Source organism: Erythrolamprus reginae, chromosome 2 (genome assembly GCF_031021105.1).
Source record: "Erythrolamprus reginae isolate rEryReg1 chromosome 2, rEryReg1.hap1, whole genome shotgun sequence".
In the NCBI taxonomy this organism is placed as follows: domain Eukaryota; kingdom Metazoa; phylum Chordata; class Lepidosauria; order Squamata; family Dipsadidae; genus Erythrolamprus; species Erythrolamprus reginae.
In genome coordinates, this window is record NC_091951.1 from 288,552,652 (window position 1) to 288,573,957 (window position 21,306).

Consider the following 21,306-nt stretch of genomic DNA (forward strand, 5'->3'; position numbering starts at 1 on the left):
ACAGCAAAAGAGGTAGCTGCACACACGCAGCAAGATCAAATCCTTAAACAAGTGGTGAACTGTGTTCTAAAGGGATGGCAAAATGATGTTGTGAAACCTGAATTGTGTGATTTCAAAAACAAAAGACTTGAGTTATCGTATGTAAAGGGTTGTTTGCTGTGGGGGGATAGAGTGATCATCCCCAAAAGCCTAAGGGAAAAGGTACTCAAAATGTTACATGTGGGTCATCCTGGGATTGTCAGGATGAAGAGCCTGGCAAGGGGGCATTTATGGTGGCCAGGGCTGGATGCTGATATTGAAAGTTGGGTTTCAAAGTGTGAACCGTGCCAAGAGTCTCGGCCCAGTCCCCCCAAAACAACTCCGGCTGAGTGGGAACAGCCTGCTGGTCCTTGGTCTAGAATCCACATTGATTTTGCGGGCCCAGTGGGGTCCCAGTATTTTTTAATAGTGGTTGATGCCTTCTCCAAATGGGTGGAAATAATAGCAATGAACAACATAACCACAAGTGCCACCATCAAGGTATTGAGTAGACTGTTTGCATCCCATGGTTGCCCAGATATCTTAGTGTCTGACAATGGGCCACAGCTAACAGCCAGGCAATTCGAATTGTTCCTAGATGGCCTAGGGGTCAGACATGCCCTCATCTCGCCTTATTCGCCCTGGGCTAATGGATTGGCAGAACGTTACGTGTGGGTGGCAAAGGAGGCATTGCACAGGTCAGGCCCTGGGGATGTGCAACAAAACTTGGACCAATTCTTACTCACCCAACACATCACCCCTAACTCACACACACATGTAAGCCCTGCAGAGTTATTGATGGGAAGAAAATTGAGGTCACCACTAGACAGGTTAAACCCAAGGTTCTGTGTTAATAATAACCAAATGTGTGTAAAACCTGAAAGAGAAATGTATTTGGGACAAAATGTATATGTAAAAAGTTTTGATGGAAATGTAAACTGGATGAAGGGAGTTGTTGTTAAGCAAAATGCACCAAAGACTTATATTGTAAAACTAGAGGATGGTCGTTTGTGGAAACGACACATAGACCACATTCGGAAGCGAACAGAAAATCAATTGCCACAAACCGCTGACATGGACTCTCCCCCTTCAACAGACTTTAGTACATTGCCCGAGTTAAGAAACACGCAAAGAGACTTATCGGGCCAGGGGGAACCATCCAGCGACGCCGAGCCATCCTCGTCCTCCGAAGCCTTCGTTGGGCCCGCCAGGCCAAGTCCGCCGCGCCGGGAGAACAGCGGCGAGCCATCCTCCACAGTCAGTGTCGAAGGAGAAATTGAACTGCGCAGGTCAGCGCGAGCTCCTCGGAGGCCCCACCGATTGGACGACTTTGTCACATGGCTTTCTTGATGGATGTGTCCAACTATGAGGGGAGGGGTGTTGTATCCTGTAATGGCTACCTTGTAACTCCTGTAAATAGTTTTTTCCTCTTTCCAGCGCTGTCTGAGCCAAAGCAGGAAGTCGCTCCTGATTGGCTCAGACGCGGCCGGCTCTAGCTTTGGCGGGAACCGCAAATGTATAAAAGGAGCGGTTTCTCCAGGCAGAGTCAGTCGGTACTCGCTGAATTGTCACTTTGCCTTGCTGAGCTGTCACTTGTTCTCTGAGCTGAATAAAAGTACCGATTGCTCAAAACCCTGCCTCTGGGTCTACTTCAGCTGCTTTTACTGGGATCGGCAAACATAATTCGCCGCTACATCACACAGTCCTAGGGGCTTGGGAAGCGCCCGACTGGTGATAAAATACGAAATCCAGCATAGTGATCTTGTTTGCTGTGTTGTATTGACATAATAATAATTTATTAGATTTGTATGCCGCCCCTCTCCGAAGACTCGGGGCGGCTGGTCTTTGCAGGCTAAATAATAATAATAATAATAATAATAATAATAATAATAATAATAATAATAATAACAACAACAACAACAACAACAATAATAATAATAAGATTTGTATGCCGCCCCTGTCCGAAGACTCGGGGCGGCTGGTCTTTGCAGGCTATTTCTTTTTTATGATCCTATGATCCCTTAGTTTAGGGTAGAGTTGTGGTGACTGAATGGAGCTGAGTACTTACTGTCCGAATGCCTACCTGAGGCCATGCAGAGTTCATAGTAGGTTTTTTTCTCTGTGCCCTAGAAGAGAAACATCTGCCACTATCTAGGATTGAATTCTCAACCTTCCGAGTGGGAGGTAAGGATCTTCACCACTAGGCCATCACCCTGCTCATTTATTCAATTTTTAATATTCACCTAAAACAGTTAGTTCCAAAGTCATACAAAATTCAGAAGTTATAATCATACAAAAGGTATGCTACAGAAATGGGTATCTGACAATAACAATAACAATTGAACTGTAAGAATGAGAAAGATTCCCAATTAAGGTGAAATAATAGGAAATAATTGGGAGACAGGAGGAAGAGCCACAGATTAGACAAGTTTGCAAAAAGTAGCCCACCGAGCAGTTAGATCAGTGGTTCCCAACCTTTTTTTGTCCATGCCCCACCTAAGCATCTCTAAAATCCTGACACCTCCCTCCCCCCCCCATGACATATAATTCTAACTATTCAAAAAGTGAACTCCTACTCATGTGGAGGAAGCCTAAAAGGCTACCAACTTGGTTTAAACAAGGTTCCAATTGCCCCTATGAAAAATCAAATTGTCCCTCCCCCCTTGTGGGGCGTAAGCCCCACGTTGGGAACCAGGGAGTTAGACAGAAGATGGCGTGGGAAACATTTCAGGAAGGACTCTTCCTAGTTTTGCACAGAGTAAAAAGGGAAGAGAGATCTTTTAAATCTTGCAAGAATCTATAAATGTAAACTTACAATAAAGTTACAGCTAGGGCTTCCGATTGAGTTCCTTGTCTAAACTACCTTACAGGGTTAATAAGAGAAACAAAAATTTAAAGGGGGAAATAAATGCTCTGGTTTTGATTGAAGGTTGGCTTCAGTTTGAATCCAACAAAAGGTAGGCAGAGAACTATTGATTAATAGGCAGAGAAATTCCATTAAGATGATGGAAATTACCTTTAGTATTCAGAACAGGATTAAAATGCCTTGAAAATGGATTTCCTGAGGAAACTGTTGTTGTTGTTTTTTACCCCAAAGAACCTTATTCTTAACAATGACAAACTCTAATCTTTTGTTTTAGTTCCCTCCCCACACACACAAAAATCAGTTTCTCTCTGTTGTCCTGCCCTTGAAACTCTGCCAATGGATTCATTATGGTTACAGGAAAAAGAAGAAACCACAAGTTCTTTGTCCAAAAATACCTGGGCTCATATCTGTGAAATAATATGGCACTCTCTCCAAACCATTAACAGGTTACTTCATACCCACAAAACATTCTTTCACTTACTTCACAGTGGTTATTTATGCTCTGATGAATAACAGGTTTTCCCTCTGGAAATTGTCACAAAAATAGAGACTCTATGCACTTGATAAAAAGAAGAAATAAGGGACTCAAGATCCATTCATCATCAAAACTTTTCCTGCACATACTAAGGTCTAAATGTTCACGTTTCATGCCAAAATTTAAAAGCAAATAACAAAAGAAATGGTCACAATGAAAATGTCATTGACTGAGATGGGCAGCTATTGAAATTGAATATGTAAATAGATTAGATTTAGATTAGATTTATTGGATTTATATGCCGCCCCTCTCCGCAAACTCGGGGCGGCTCACAACAAGGTAAAAACAATACATAATAACAAATCCAATACCCACCAATCTAATTACAATTTTAAGCTAAAAAATTCATAAAAAAACAACCCCAGAATATTAAAAAACAAGCACATAATCAATCTAACACCAAAACAACATGGGCAAGGGGGAGATGTTTCAGTTCCCCCATGCCTGACGGCAGAGGTGGGTTTTAAGGAGTTTGCGAAAGGCAAGGAGGGTGGGGGCAATCCTAATCTCGGGGGGAGCTGGTTCCAGACGGTTGGAGCCACCATAGAGAAGGCTCTTCCCCTGGGTCCCGCCAGACGACATTGTTTAATCAATGGGACCCGGAGAAGGCCAACTCTGTGGGACCGAACCGGTCGCTGGGATTCGTGCGGCAGAAGGCAACCAATGCAGACTGCGGAGTGTTGGAGTGATATGGGCATACTTAGAGAAGCCCATAATTGCTCTTGCAGCTGCATTTTGCATGATCTGAAGTTTCCGAACACTTTTCAAAGGTAGCCCCATGTAGAGAGCGTTACAGTAGTCGAGCCTCGAGGTGATGAGGGCATGAGTAACTGTGAGCAATGACTCCCGGTCCAAATAGGGCCGCAACTGGCACACCAGGCGAACCTGGGCAAACGCCCCCCTCGCCACAGCTGAAAGATGTTTCTCTAATGTGAGCTGTGGATCGAGGAGGACGCCCAAGTTGCGGACCCTCTCTGAGGGGGTCAATAATTCCCCCCCCAGGAAAATGGATGGACAGATAGAATTGTCCTTGGGAGGCAAGACCCACAGCCACTCCATCTTGTCTGAATTGAGTTTGAGTTTGTTGACACCGATCCAGGCCCCAACAGCCTCCAGGCACCGCAAACAAGTAATGCATTACTATGCTCTAAATGTGCTCTGTGAGCTCTCTTAGATGCACAATGCAATATCATGTAATATATGTGCCAGTATATTAACAAATACATTTTAATTTCCCAATAATCAGAAACTCAAGGAAAAAAGGATTTCATTGCTATTTCATTTAAAAAAAATCAAAAGTAGATAATTTTATAATGCGATATTTAAACCTAAAAAGCTATCAAATTCTATGCACCAGCGAGATGCTAAAGAATGAAATCTTAGCACAGAAAATGAAAACAGCATAATTTGTGCCCTGTTGAGAAAGGACAACACAGAGAGAAAATGTGCAAAACTTTCTCTTTAATGACTTAGAATAACTTTATTGTCACTTTGAATGTATCTTAATCGGCATACATTGAAATGAAGTGTTGTTGCCTACAGCTCACAAAGGATGTTCACCTCTAATATAACCTACATAAATATAACAAAATAAATAAATAAATACATAAAATAAATAAATACAAAATTATGCATATATTATATGACATGGAGAAACACAGTCTAGTACAGTGATGGTGAACCTATGGTATGAATGCCATAGGTGGCACACAGAGTCATATCTGCTGACATGTGAGCCATTGGTCTGGGAGGGTGTTTTAAGCTTCCAGAGAGTTTCCGGGTGGGTGGAGAAAGGTGTTTTTACCCTCCCCTGGTTCCAGATAAGTTTTTGGAGCCTAGAGAGGATGAAACACAAGCCTACTGGGCCTCACTGGTCTAGTACCTAGGTCACCAACTTGTGATCTGCAGACCATTGGTGGTCTATGAGAAAATTTTGGTGGTCTACAGAGAAATCTTTGCATTATTGTTGTTGTTATTATTATTATTATTATTATTATTATTATTATTTATTAAATTTGTATGCTGCCCCTCTCCGTAGACTCGGGGCGGCTCACAACAATAGTAGCAAAACAATATGTAATACAAATCTAACAATTTAAACTAAAAACCCATAATTTAAAAACATGCACACAACACACCATACATAAACAATATAGGCCTGGGGAAGTTATTTCAGTTTCCCCATGCCTGACGGCAGAGGTGGGTTTTAAGGAGTTTACGAAAGGCAAGGAGGGTGGGGGCAATTTTAATCTCAGGGGGGAGCTGGTTCCAGAGGGTCGGGGCCGCCACAGAGAAGGCTCTTCTCTCAAGGAGCCCAAAGGTCCAGTTGTGTGACTACCACAGCACTGGAATATGGGACCAACTTTCCCATCAACATCAGCAAACCATCGCCAGTTTTCCCGTATTCATTTTGCTTCACTCAAATTGACCAAGCTTCTTTAGAAAAGGAACAAAAAAGAGGATTCCAGGCTGGGTGCCTGGACCAGGCACTTTCTCTCAGGCCTCCAACCTGGAGGCCTCGCAGAACCAGAGAGATAGGCCCCAAAGGCAGCTGAGCCTTTCCACCACCACTGATCCATGGGATTTAAAATTATGAGTATGGTGATTTCTGAGATCCAAAAGGTTGGAGACCCCTGATCTAGTATACATGTATATGGTGAAAGGAACAAATCTTGTGAATTTACTAGAATCTGGTAGTCCTGCTAGAAACACTTTGAAACCTCTTCCCAGAGGGGAGTAACCGAAACAGATCATGTTTGTGATCTCTAACAAGGCCTTGAGCTCTAAGCACATACTTGATACTGTATCTTTAAAAACCAGGCCTTAGGGCCATCTTTGGCTCAACCTAGAAAAGTTAATAAATGAAGCACACCATTTTAGCAAAGGCATTTGCAATAAATTATGAGAGTGATGGTAGTGTCTGGGAAGATCACGTTATATATAAAAAATTCCACTGTGCTGCAATCACATTTTAATGTGTTTTGTAAGGATTTTAAGATTAAAAAGATGATTTGAGTGGTTCCATCTAGTACTTACTTAAAGTGTGATGTGAATTCTCATTATTATCCACTCCAATGCTAAACACGTTTTACCCTTGGAATTGTCTTCTTTTTCTGCAGATTATGGTACAATTTGGAATACATACAACTTAATGCTCTTGCATGAAAAATAATGTTCTTATATTCAGCATATAGCAGATGAGGCTGAACTAGAATTTCAGAATATTGAATAGGGATATTAACACTTTGAACAGATAATTCAGCTGGAAGGCGATTCAATTGAATGACCTTCATGAATTAATTATTTGAATTATTTATTCAGTTTATTCAGGCAATTTATTCAGATAAACTGTGTCCCATCATATGCCTTCATAAAGATTCAAAAGCTGTTCAGAGATTTGATGAAATTCTGGTGCTTTCTAGGACAGTTTAATGCTTTAAATCAAAGGGGATTCAGCTATTCAAACCAAATTCACAAATCAAATCATGATTGAAATTTTGAAAACCTAAACTGAAGGTGGAATCTTATATTTAAACATCCTGAAATAATATATTTCTGGAGTCACTTTAGAACTCAACAATAGTTTTCCAAAAATAAGTAGGCAGCCTCCTATGTTTCTTCAAGATTGCTTTTTTCAGAAATTCCAGACAGCATCAAATTATGGCAGTCCAAAAATCTACAGGAAGACCATATGGGGGGAAAGAAGATCTTGAATTCTTTAAATAAAAAGAAAGGGAATATTTCTGAGTAAACGAAAGCACTGCTACTTACTTTTTAAGGTGGCATCGATCCAGGTTAACAGTAGTTGCAGGAGAAAAATATTTGTCTGTGTGGCTGTTTCTATTTCTATTTATATAAAATACATGTGCAGTAAGTTGTTCAGTTGTGAAACCTAATCATAAGAGTGTGCAAAGTGTCCTCAATTTTGAAACAGTGAGCTGAGAATTAGAGAGTTGCCTGTTTCATAAGTGTGTGAACAGTAAGCAAATTCACATATCAGAGTTAAGCTCCTGTATATTTTCTTGCACCTCTGTTATTTATAATGACAAATTGCTTGGTGGAAAATACATTTGCTTAAAATACAAGCTTAAAATAAACTTATCCTGCAAAGCATAATAGAAGTTTTTTTTTAAATGTTATTTTAAGCTTCCTATGGCAAGGAGCTACCTTATAAACTCTTGGAGGTAAATAAACAAATATTTTCTGGTGGGGTATTGCCTACAGCAGTGATGATGCACCTTCCTCCGCCCCAGGTGTCGAAAAAGCATACATGTGTGCTATCGCACATGTGCCCACACCCATAATTCAATGCCTAGGAAGGGCGAAAACAGCATCCCCCACCCTGGCCCTCTGGAGGCCAGAAATGGACTATTTCCCAACATCTGGTGGGCTCAGTAGGCTTGTGTTTCACCCTCCCCAGGCTCCAAAGGCTTCCCTGGAACAGGAAGAGGATAAAAACGCCCTTCCCCATCCCCTGGAAGCTCTCTGGAGGCAAACAAATGCCCTCCCAGAGCCTCTGTGCCAGCCAAAAATCAGCTGGCCAGCACACACATGCACATTGGAGCTGAGCTAGGGCAACAGCTCGCATGCCAGCAGATATGACTCTGCATGCCACCTGTGGCACCCGTGCCATAGGTTCACCATCACTGCCCTACAGGTTTTCATTCCAAACTGCATATTTTATTAACCACCAACAGCAACTAATTCTCTGTAATCAAATTACTTAACCAAGCCCTATTGCAGGTCAGTAGCCTCCAACACAGATATGATTGCAGCCCATTATCACACAAAAATCTAGGATAATGTGGAGGAAGAAATATTAAGGAATGATATTTGAAAAGCTGTCCCTAAAAAATTAAGCCCCAGAAAAAAAACAAACCAAAAACACTCTACACTCGACTTTACAGAAAACAAAACCATTTCAAACAGGTTCTGAAAGAATAGCTTCAGCTTAGAAATCTTTTCCTACATTTTTAGGAATGAAGTCCTGTTAGTGGAAACCAACTGGCAATATGAAGGACCCACTTAGGAATGGGTAGCAGGTTCAATTTGATGAGCAATTTTCCAGCTGTCATGGGATGGCCATGGCTATGGAGGAACTTCCAGGCTCTGCTAGTTCCATGATTCAAAATTTCCTACTCTCCTTTCCAAATACAAGGCTTACTTGTTTCTCAATCAGCATGCTATGTGAAGTCAGTCTCTGTGAGCTTCAACTTGTGCATTATAAGCAGGTGTTATGGTTATTTTGGCTTGTGAGTGAGTGGCCTAACATTAGATGGGAACCCAGTTAACGATGTTATATATTCAGTATCAATAAGAAACAGCAGTTAAGCAAATCAAATCTTAGACTGATGCACAAACAGAGCATTTTTTAAAAAGCCTATGATTTGGAGCATGGAGATCACTTTACTTGAGGCAGCATTAAGGTAAAGGTTCCCTTCATACATATGTGCTAATTGTTCCAGACTCTAGGTGGCAGTGCTCATCTCCGTTTTTAAGCAAAAGAGCCAATGCCATCTGAAGATGTCTCCATGGTCATATGTTTGGCATAACTAAATGCCAAAGACGCACAGAACACTGTTACCTTTCCAGTAAAGATGGTCCCTATTTTTCTAATTGCACTTTTTAGGTGCTTTCAAACTGCTAGGTTGGCAGAAGCTGGGACAAGTAATGGGAGCTCACCCTGTTACATGGCCATAGGGATTCAAACCGCTGAACTGCCGATCTTTTGATCAACAAGCTCAGTGTCTTAGCCACTGAGCTGCCAAGCATTAGGAGATGACTAACACTAGTTAACACTAAAAAGAATCAAAGTAAAGAAGCTCTTAGAAAATGAGAGAGCGTTTAGTGTTGTTAAATTGCCACATTAAATTGCCAGAGACAATTTAATCCTGCCTTAGGCACAAAGACACCCTCAACTATATGGAGAAATCTTCCTTTTGGGTAAATATGGTATATCAAAAATATTTTTATTAAAAATTTTCAGACTTAAATTGCTTAGAATTTCCACATGCACTTTAGGACATCTGCTCAAACCTCTCTCTTCATCATTTTTACTTAATGTACATCGAAAGCATCCTTAGGAAGGTTCAAAAGAGTTAAGATGGCCACTGTAACTATATAACTTGTTGTGACTGATGTGAAAAAAAGGGACAGAGCTTTGATTGCACAGTGGCAAATCCCATCTTAATTTTTAACTCCCATTTTTGAGATGTCCCTGAATCATTTCCCCCCAGAAATATCACATGTGAAGTTATATAAATGTCATTAATTTTACTTGTTTAAAACATTTATATAGCCACTGATCTTATAATCAACCCTGGACAGCTCCCATACCAGGCCAGGCAACATGATCTCTCTGCCCTAAGGGGCTGCTCACTTTGGAGCAGTGGATAGTGATACCTCCAGGAATCAGGCAGGCCATCCTTGAATGCCTACATACCGCTCACCATGGCATTGTGTGTATGAAAGCCCTAGGGCACATCTATGTCTGGTGGCCAAGGATGGATCAGGAAATTGAGGGTTGGATGGTTAGATGCCAGGCATGTCAGCAATCCTGGCCTGCACTGGATTGGGAGTGGGAGTCCCCAAGGGCCTCATGGGCTAGTATCCACCTGGACGTAACTGGTCCTGTCCAGGGGCATACATTCCTAGTTCTAGTTGATGCATATTCAAAGTGGGTTGAGCTAGCACTAATGTCTACAAGAACAAGGGGACACAATCTGAAGTTAGTTGGGGGAAAGATCAAAAGCAACGTGAGAAAATATTATTTCACTGAAAGAGTAGTAGATCCTTGGAACAAACTTCCAGCAGACGTGGTTGGTAAATCCACAGTAACTGAATTTAAACATGCCTGGGATAAACATATATCCATTGTAAGATAAAATACAGGAAATAGTGTAAGGGCAGACTAGATGGACCATGAGGTCTTTTTCTGCCGTCAGTCTTCTATGTTTCTATGTTTCTACCACCTCTTCAGAAGCTGTCATTAGGGTTTTAGAAGGAGGTTTGCCACTCATGGACTTCCTGACACTGTGGTAACAGACAAGGCGTTCCAGTTCACTGCTGCCTTTCTAGCCAAGTTTTCTAGCCAGGCAGGGCATCTGCCATGCCACAACTGTGCCTGCTCACAGGGCAGTTAGGTCAGATAAAAAAGCCTTGGGCCACCTGGGGCATGGTAATTGGCATGATAGTATCTACACATACTTTTTAGCCCAACACACTACCTCATGCCAGGCCACTAGGTTCAATCCTGCTGAATTGCTAATAGGCTGCCACCTCCAGACTCAACTAGACTGTCTGCACTCAACTTTGATGCCAGACAACCACCTGTTTCCAAACGATGGCCCAGGGAATTTGCAGTGGGGGACTCAATTTTTGTAGTTAACTTAGGAAAAAGCCAAAAATGACTGCCGGGACAAGTCACTCAAGTAACTGGACCCTGCTTTTAGAGCGTCCAGCTCACTGGCACATTAACCAGCTAAAGCAATGAGTTGCCTGCACTGAGACAACATGACGAACTAGGCCTAAGCCTCCTGAGGAGTTTGCACCCACTCCAAAGCCCAGGCCCCCAATCCCAGCCAGCTGCCACAGGCGGTCCCTGAGAAGGCCCCATTGCCTACTTTGCCAGATGACTCAACTGCCTGAGCACTGCCATCATCCCTAAGTGAATCCTTGGCTAGGTCTCCAGGAGTTCCAGAGGACCCAGGACCAGTTCCTCCCTATTCAGTTGCTGGCTCTGAACTAAGGCAGTCTGGGTGGAGCCCATGTCGACTGGCGTATCTCGCCGACTATGCATGCACCATCTGGGAGGTGAGGGGTGTAAAATCCTCAGACTTACGACACTGCCAAATCCTATCTAGCTACAAGCCGAGCTGATTGGCTAAGATGCAAGCAGCCAGCAAGTGGAAAAAGAGGACATTGGTTGCCAGTTTGACAGTCTGAATATAAAAGGAGCTGTCAGCCAGCACATTGCTGTTTGCTTTCTCCTGTTGTTGCCTGTGGTGCTGAATTGAAACCCTGCTGTTCTGTTCGGGTCGTATGTGACCCGAAGCCAAGTTTGAGTCCCTGTAAAAATTTTTCCCTGCATATCTGAAACTTGAAATTTCATGACTATTTATCATTTCAGGGGTTCTCTCTATGAGAATTTTTTTGGGGGGGTGGGGGGCTTAGTTTTTGCTGGGCAAAAAAAGTTACAAATCTTCTGTTCGGGTCACATATGACCCGGACCGAAAACTCTTCATTTGCAGTGCTTATGTTTGGTCTTTTTGAAAGCTTTTTTCACTTGGAAAGTAGTCTGAACATTTCTGCACACAATGATATGAAAATTGAAATGAAAAAAGTAAATCTTATTGGTTTATTTTGCGGATATAATGCACGCCCCCCCCGTTTTTGTGAAATTTTTTTCAATTTATGGATAGTTTTGCTTGCAAAATGCATTCTATTTTACTAAAGTTGGTGTGAGATTGGTAGCTTGAACATTTCTGAATATAAGAAAAATATAAAGGAACTGAAAAAAATGATTCTTATTGGTTTTTTAACATCAGAAATAAGGCCTCCCCCCCCCCCTTGGCTGCTTGCAACCATTTTCACTTTTTATTTTTTTATGCTCCAAATCCGAAATATTCTTTAAAATCTTAGGCATTCATTTACTCAATTTAACAATGCTGATCATCAAAAAATATTTTTGGGGTGGTGGCTAATTGTTTTCTGGGCAAAAAAAAATCATAACTTTGAATCTGTTTCTGTTCGTATGTGACCGGACCAAAAATATTTTTTTTAGGTACTTGAATTTGATCTTTTTGAAAACTTTTTCAACTGGAAAACTAGTTTGAACATTTCTGAACATAATGATATGAAAATTGAACTGGAAAAATGAGACTTATATTTTTATTTTGATCAAAAAGCCCCTCCCCCCATCCTTTTTTAATTTCGTGTCAATTTCTATTTTTTAAGGCTACAAATCCCTAAGGAATTTTCCCCCAAGAGGTTTGATATACTAAATTGAACATTTCTGAATATAAGAAAAATATAAATGAACTGAAAAAAATGGTTCTTATTGGTTTATTTTTGCCACAAAAGGGCCACCCCCCCTCGGCCTTGCTGTATGCCATTATTGTCACTGTTTATACATATTTGTCTAGAAATATTTGGAATATCCTTTTGAAAATCAACCACATTGTAGCCAGAGAACTAATTTTATGAAACAAATCCATTTTACTAAAAAAAAGTATGTAAGTTTGAAATTAACAGCATAATTTTTATATAAATTGAAATAATTGAGGCATACTTTATGTGCAAAATAAACCAATATGCATCAATTTTTCCAGTTCAATTTTCATATCATTATGTTCAGAAATGTTCAAGCTACCAATCCCACACCAACTTTAGTAAAATAGAATGTATTTTGCTAGCAAAACTATCCATAAAGTGAAGACTATTTAAAAAAACGGGGGGGGCATGCATTTCATCAACAAAATAAACCAATATGCATCAATTTTTCCAGTTCAATTTTCATATCATTATGTTCAGAAATGTTCAAGCTACCAATCCCATAGCAACTTTAGTAAAATAGAATGCATTTTGTAAGCAAAACTATCCATAAATTGAAAAAAAATTCACAAAAACAGGGGGGGCGTGCATTATATCCGCAAAATAAACCAATAAGATTTACTTTTTTCATTTCAATTTTCATATCATTGTGTGCAGAAATGTTCAGACTACTTTCCAAGTGAAAAAAGCTTTCAAAAAGACCAAACATAAGCACTGCAAATGAAGAGTTTTCGGTCCGGGTCGTATGTGACCCGAACAGAAGATTTGTTATTTTTCTTAAACAGAACAGCAGGGTTAAAAGCGTGTTGCTTTTTGCTAAACCTCATCTTGCCTCTGTTCCTGTCAGCCCTGGTTTCCCCAGATGAAACACCAACCTAGTTAAAACAGCATAAAAGCCATATTGTGGCAGTCTACAGGGCCTATCACACTTCCAGCTTTCTATTAAAGTTTGTGTTTATCTTGCAGATGCACTCTTTGCTAAATCTTGTGTGAAGCAACATTATTTCTATATGACACTTGAAAGAATTCAAGGGCTGCAACAGGAAATATGATCTTGAAACATCAGAATGATGTGTTAAAGTAAGGACTGAGGGGCTTGGTACCCATTTGGTTTCTTACACCACAGAGAAATAAAAATACAGAACTCATGATCCAGATATAAACTATGATATCTCAGATAGAATAAAATAACTGATAGGCAACTGAAATGAACATCTGTTATTAGGACTGATTAACACAGAGATTTTATTTATTGATGATGCTGGCAGCTCAATCAATTTGAAGAGTTAATTGTATAGATGCAAATTAATTTGTTTGTAAACACTGCATTTGTTCTTCTCTTTCCAATATTTAGCTATTTGTATTAGAGTGGATTCCACTTCATGGAAGCTTTGACAATTGTTTATCTGGAGCTGCGTACTTATGGTATTTGTTTAACAAAAATATAACAATCTGATTTATTTCTCGGCGAGTTTGGTCAATGTAGGTTTCACATGCCATTGAGCCAGATTCTTGGACATCTTTAAGTAACTGTTTGTAAAGAAGATAATATCCTTAATGGGAAAACAAACTTTTTTAAAGACGATAGTAAAAAGTTCTTAATCCATAGTTGTTCTAGGTGAATTATGCAAACATGTTCATTTTCCCAGTCCATGGGAAAGAATCTATGTATAGAAACATAGAAACATAGAAGACTGATGGCAGAAAAAGACCTCATGGTCCATCTAGTCTGCCCTTATACTATTTCCTATATTTTATCTTACAATGGATATATGTTTATCCCAGGCATGTTTAAATTCAGTTACTGTGGATTTACCAACCACGTCTGCTGGAAGTTTGTTCCAAGGATCTACTACTCTTTCAGTGAAATAATATTTTCTCATGTTGCTTTTGATCTTTCCCCCAACTAACTTCATATTGTGTCCCCTTGTTCTTGTGTTCACTTTCCTATTAAAAACACTTCCCTCCTGAACCTTATTTAACCCTTTAACATATTTAAATGTTTCGATCATGTCCCCCCTTTTCCCTATACGTTGATAACAACTTGTTGGCACATAATTAGAGGTAAAATGCTATTGGATTAGGGAAAACTGGTATATCTGATGATCAGCTGTGTGACGATCAACTGTGCCCCATGATCTAGATAATCTAAATCACGCGGCACAGCTGTTCTCCTCCCCCTTGCAGTTCTACTTATCTTTGCCGACTCTGATGCTCCTTTTTCAGTGCCGCATGGTAGTTCCTGTAATGCGCATGCAGCAAAGCAAACCAGTAGCAGACTTCAGAGTTTACCCTGCACATAATCAACCAATCAAATAGAGACCTGATGAAATGGGCCTAGCCCATTGGATTGTGGCTTCGATATTGTACACAAAGTTTGATTATGTCCTTAAGGTAATGGAAATTCTATATCCACGAGTAAAGACATTTTGCTTCCTGAAGTAACTGAATTGTTGTTCAATCACCTAATAATAAGCCATTATTATTCTCCCTGAAAATGATAACAAAGTAATGGTTTAACAATTCTCATGATAACTCAAATCTACCAAAGGTAAATTGTCTCATTTTACCTAGTGGTAAGGATACTCTTGAATCTCTCCTTGTTTATCCATCATATCTACGAGACCGCCTTCTGACGCATGAATCCCAGCGACCGGTTAGGTCCCACAGAGTGGGCCTTTTCCAGGTCTCGTAAACAAAACAATATCACTTGGCGGGGCACAGGGGAAATGCCTTCTCTGTGGCGGTCTCGGCCCTCTGGAATCAACTCCCCCCGGAGATTAGAATTGCCCCCACCCTCCTTGCCTTTCGTAAGTGCCTTAAAACCCACCTCTGCCATCAGGCATGGGGGAACTGAGACATTCTTTCCCCCTAGGCCTTTACAATTTATGCATGGTATGTTTGTTTGTATGGATGTTTAGTTTTACAATAAGGGTTTTTTTAGTTGTTTTTAGTATTGGATTCACATGATGTTTTTTATTACTGTTGTTAGCCGCCGTGAGTCTACGGAGAGGGGCGGCATACAAATCCAATAAATAAATATAAATAAATAAATAAATAAATAAATCATATTACAGAATCTCCATACAATTCTGCATTGATAGAAGGGCCCACATCCCACCCTGTCCTGACCAGTCTTTTCAGCTTTATGATTGTCAGATTTTTTTAAAAATCTACCTAATTAAAAGGATAGTAGATTTTGTTTCAAGGCATTTAAACGAAAGAGCAAGTTGAACAAAAGCCCATGTTTGCATGAGGAAAATCCACCTCCCAGACATCTGGTTCTATTTTGATACGCTTACATTGTGCCCGAAGGGCAACAAGACTCTTCTGTTTCTCTCAAAACCTATTTTGAGTGCTTTAAGTAAAGCTGTTGTTGCCTTCTTCCTGCCTTGTCTTCATTATCGTTAACATCTCCCCACTCTGCTAGCAATTGCCAACATTCTTGGCTACTCCTATGCAGATCATGGGATCCTAGAATTATGCCAAGATGCTAAAGAAGTAGCTTATAGGAATAGATTTGCACCACGAACACACTCACTTTCCCACCTGTTACTAAAAGCCGAGGCTTCTGTAATCCAATTCATTTAGTACTAATTTGTCACACAAACAATATACTTATAAATATAAATATACTGTTTAGATATAAATAGCACCAGAAATTGTCAATGAAATTGTGCAGGGTAAAATTCAATGTTGTCTTTTTAAGGTTTCCAACTGCCAGAAAAATGATGATGATGATGATTATAATAGTAGATATGAAAAAAGTGTTTATCAGTAATATATCTAAAGCAGTGTTTCCCAACCTTGGCAACTTGAAGAGATCTGGACTTCAACTCCCAGAATTCCCCAGCCAGCAAAAGCTGGCTGGGGAATTCTGAGAGTTGAAGTCCAGATCTCTTCAAGTTGCCAAGGTTGGGAAAAACTGATCTAAAGTATAAATGAATAACATTACATTTTTTACCTCTTTAAGTATTAGGTGGTTTCCATCCCATGTTAAGAAGGAAAAAGTAACTACAATCACATTATTTCTCTGTATTTATATATTCCCACTTTCTTAAAGAAAAGTCCAACCTGTTTTTTTGCCTCAATTGCACTAGCTTTTTATTTAAAGGAGCTCCATTATATGTTTGGCGTAAAAAAGGAAGTATGTTAGAAGTTTTCTAAAGAGGTCCAGAGAATAAGATTGCAAATAAATCATGTTCCAAAATACTTTGAGTCTCCAGGCAAGTCCTGGGATGTTTTATTAGATAAAATGATGGCTATGACATATTGCTTCTGTTCTTTTTCATATTAATATTTGAACCTGGAAGCTTAATTTTTTTAAAAAAATGTTTTCCCCTCAATTTTTTTAAAAGCCCCCCCACCCCATCTTTCAATCAGAGGTAGAGGCAACTGGTTCGCCTTGTCTACGCTTAAAAAACAAAGCATGGTCAGACCTGGTTAGTTGTCCTATGAAAAACCTTCAGGGATTATCAGGCCTGTAGGCTAAACTAATACATCAAAACACATCCCATTAAGAAAGCAACAGTGAACCATTTCCAAACTGCTGCCAATAAAATGAAGTCATTGAAAGAGATAGGAGAAAGTATCTATGATAGGCTTGATCTTCCATAACATGTAGATGTAGGACAGCTACTTTTTCTTGCAGAAATAGAGAGATGGACAGATACAGGGCACATCCACCCTGCATTCTTAAGATTCTCCTGTCCCGTGCTGATGGCGGTTGAACTCTAAGCCGGTTTAAGAAAAATCTGGCCTTATCGGAATCTTTTAACAAGAACCTGTCAAAAGTAGAGGAATGACCTTGAAAGACAGGGCAAGGAAGGAATGATGAGATAAAAGGCAGCTTAGCACAAAGCAGGAATGTGGGTGGAGTAAGAGGCTCAGGGGGAAAAAACCACCCTCAGTCTAAAAAGGGAGGTGAAGAGAAGTACATTCAGACTTGCAAGTTTCTGTTAATGCAACCTTACAATTAAGTAGAATTAGGACTCTCCAAGTCCTCGGAGAGGGGCGGCATACAAATCTAATTAATAATAATAATAATAATAATAATAATAATAATAATAATAATAATAATAATAATAATATAGCTCTTTTATAGTTCATTATTTGATCTCATACTTGATATGATAAAATAATATGCAATGGGAAACTGCATAATGGACAGAGAATATTAAACAATGTATTGTTAATGTTTTACACTAAGATGCAAACAGAATCAATGTCAAAATGTTTGAGTCAATGTTGCTATTGCATTTTCAGCATTTTACAAGTAATGCCTTTTCATTATTTTTGCTAAGATGTATCCTATAAGCATTTAAATGTATTTTAGATTATTAGATTTGTGCTACATGTTTATGTTTGTATCTATTCTGGAGAGGGGCGGCATACAAATCTAATAAATAAATAAATAAATAAATAAATAAATAAATAAATAAATAAATAAATAAATAAATAAATAAATAAATAAATAAATAAATAAATAAATAAATAAATAAATAAATAAATAAATAAATAAATAAATAAATAAATAAATAAATAAATAAATAAATAAATAAATAAATAAACAAACAAACAAACAAACAAACAAACAAACAAACAAACAAAAATAATTATTATTATTATTATTTAGCTCATCTAGTCAGGTCCCTTGCCTGATCTAAGTGGTAAAGCTGATAGGCTGCATTAATTATGCTGGTGCCCTGATAGACAATTTCCCTGATTACATACCTGCATAATTTTCTGAACGAGGAAATAATTGCCAATTGTTTTCCTTCTACAGGTGCATATACACAAAAATGTATACAAAGTACTGGTATATGTGAGTGTATTTAATGTATCCAAAAGCATATATACGTAGGTACAACAAACAGATTTAAAACATATGTTTTTTTAAAAAAAACCCTCCCTTTTGCATTTTCCCAGTTTTGTCCCAATAATTTCTGCTGCAAATACTGTTACATGGATATTTCAGCACCATAGCGGTTGTAACATTTGCTTGACAATGCATAAAGAATGTCAACAATTTAAAACCTTGTAATATTCAGCATGTGAAATTAGAATGTACTGATGGAAGGATACAAACTGTTCAAAAGAAACAGACCTAACAAATAGGAAGTGGAGTTGCACTACATGTAAGAAATCGTTACATTTTTATGCAGAAATGCATAGAACAAAGGGTATAAGCCTCCTAGAATGCATATTACAGACCATCCAAACAAGCTTTTTTTTCTCTGAGCTACCCACTTTACTTATTTTCTTTATTAAGAACAATCCCCCCCCCCCCAAATAGACCATAACATGGTGGAAAGTGATCTAATTAGGAGTAGCGTTTTAGATTTCAGTAGCATTAAAATAGAAAGACCTGATTGGTCGGATTATAAAAATATGTTCCAAGGTGCCAGAATTTGAAGCTTTTGTTCTTAACTCCATGGGAAATTTGTCTTTTCCCATGTAGTCTTATACGACCCCTGTGAAATGGTCGTTCGACCCCCAAAGGGGTCCCGACCCCCAGGTTGAGAACCACTGCTTTAACACACGTGTGATGCCTTTTTCCTGAACTTCATACAGACAAAACTAAAGAGAAAACATCCTTTCTTTCTTACATATGTGCATAAAAATTTAGCTCTTTTCTTTCTTCTATGCTATGTGTGCTGATTTTAACTCCCAGGTATATTTTTTTCTGGTAGCCCTTTTACATTTGTAGGGCACTCACTAGGCATGAGAAAGCATTCTGGTTTCTATCTATTTTGGTGTTTTGCATATCTTGCCTTGGGATGAGCTGTTTTATTGTGCCCACTCTTTACAAATTTATAAACGGGGAAGAACTTCACAATTGAACTTTTCAGCTGAGCTCTGATATCTATCAGTCCCAGCCTGGCAAGGACTATCCAGGTTGAACGGAGGAATGACTCTGATGTGGCACATCCCCTACAGAGAGACGTACACTGAGTTCTGTGCACCTGCCATGTGACCGAGACAAGAAGGCTATAGCCCTGGGAATCTTGTGACACAGTGTTCCAGGAAGTAGCCTTTGTTTGCCCACACTGTGTCTCTTTTATTTTATAATATGTGCATTCCACAATGCCTATTGTCTCCTTTCATGTCGAATGCTGTCACATGAGCAATTTGAGTGACACCAAAATGCCTGTGAGGCAAAGCCAAGTGGCCCTGTGGCTCCAGCTTGAAATGTTATAATTCATTAACACGCTGCATGCCTGACAAATGTCTCTTTTCAGAGCCAGTCACCCACATACATTTTTAAAGTTTTCGGTTACAGGGAAGCACCAAACAATAAAGCCAGCACAAACATGTTTTTCTCTCACAAGCTGCCTGAAAAGAATGATTAATTTATGAAGTTGTGGGAGCAACGTCTCACACGGCACAAAAGGCAGTGGAGTGCCTAATCAGATTATCTAAATTTCTGAATGTTGAAAGCTTGTGCAAGAGCCATTGCTTATGTCTTGGTAATTGTTAGCTATATTGTTAATTGCTAGGTAGAAGACTGTGTATCTATTTATTCTTATTGATTGATTTTTATCCTGCCTATATTATTTTTTATAAATAAAGTGGCCGCCGATCAGTTTCCGGTCACAATTCAAAGTGTTGGTAATGACCTTTAAAGCCCTACATGGCATTGGACCAGAATACCTCCAGAACCGCCTCCTACCGCACGAATCCCAGCGGCCAATAAGGTCCCACAGAGTTGGCCTTCTCCAGGTCCCATCGTTTGGTGGGCCCCAGGGGAAGAGCCTTCTCTGTGGTGGCCCCGGCCCTCTGGAATCAACTCCCCCAAGAGATTAGAACGGCCCCCACCCTCCTTGTCTTTCGCAAGTTACTCAAGACCCACCTATATCGCAAGGCATGGGGGAACTAAGACATCTCTCCCAGGCTTTTTATATTTCATGTTTGGTGTGTATGTGCTGTATGGTTTTTAATTATTGGGGTTTTAAATATTTTTATTATTAGATTTGTCCCATTGTTATACTGTTTTTATTACTATTGTGAGTTGCCCCGTGTCTTCGGAGAGGGGCGGCATACAAATCTAATAAATTATTATAATTATTATAATTATTAAATATACCAAATACCTCTTCCTCCCCCTATTTTACTCACAACAACCCTGTGAGGGAGGTTAGACCAAGAGAAAGTGACTGGCCCAAATTTACTCTGCCAATTTTCATGCCTAAAGTGGGACTAGAACTCACACTCTCCCAGTTTCTAACCCGGTGCCTTCACCACTATACCAAACTTTTTAATTATTATTTATGGAAAATCATTACCCCATTCTCTAACACCTTGGTAGGATTATTCTTGTCATCTAATGGACACACAGTTTTTACTCATCTGTGGTCAAATAAATAGAATAGAATAGAATAGAATTCTAGTCAGGCGGTAGGGAAAGCAAGTAGGATGCTTGGCTGCATAGCTAGAGGTATAACAAGCAGGAAGAGGGAGATAGTGATCCTGTTGTATAGAGCGCTGGTGAGACCACATTTGGAATACTGTGTTCAGTTCTGGAGACCTCACCTACAAAAAGATATTGACAAAATTGAACGGGTCCAAAGACGGGGTACAAGAATGGTGGAAGGTCTTAAGCATAAAACGTATCAGGAAAGACTTAATGAACTCAATCTGTATAGTCTGGAGGACAGAAGGAAAAGGGGGGACATGATCCCAAACATTTAAATATGTTAAAGGGTTAAATAAGGTTCAGGAGGGAAGTGTTTTTAATAGAAAAGTGAACACAAGAACAAGGGGACACAATCTGAAGTTAGTTGAGGGAAAGATCAAAAGCAACGTGAGAAAATATTATTTTACTGAAAGAGTAGTA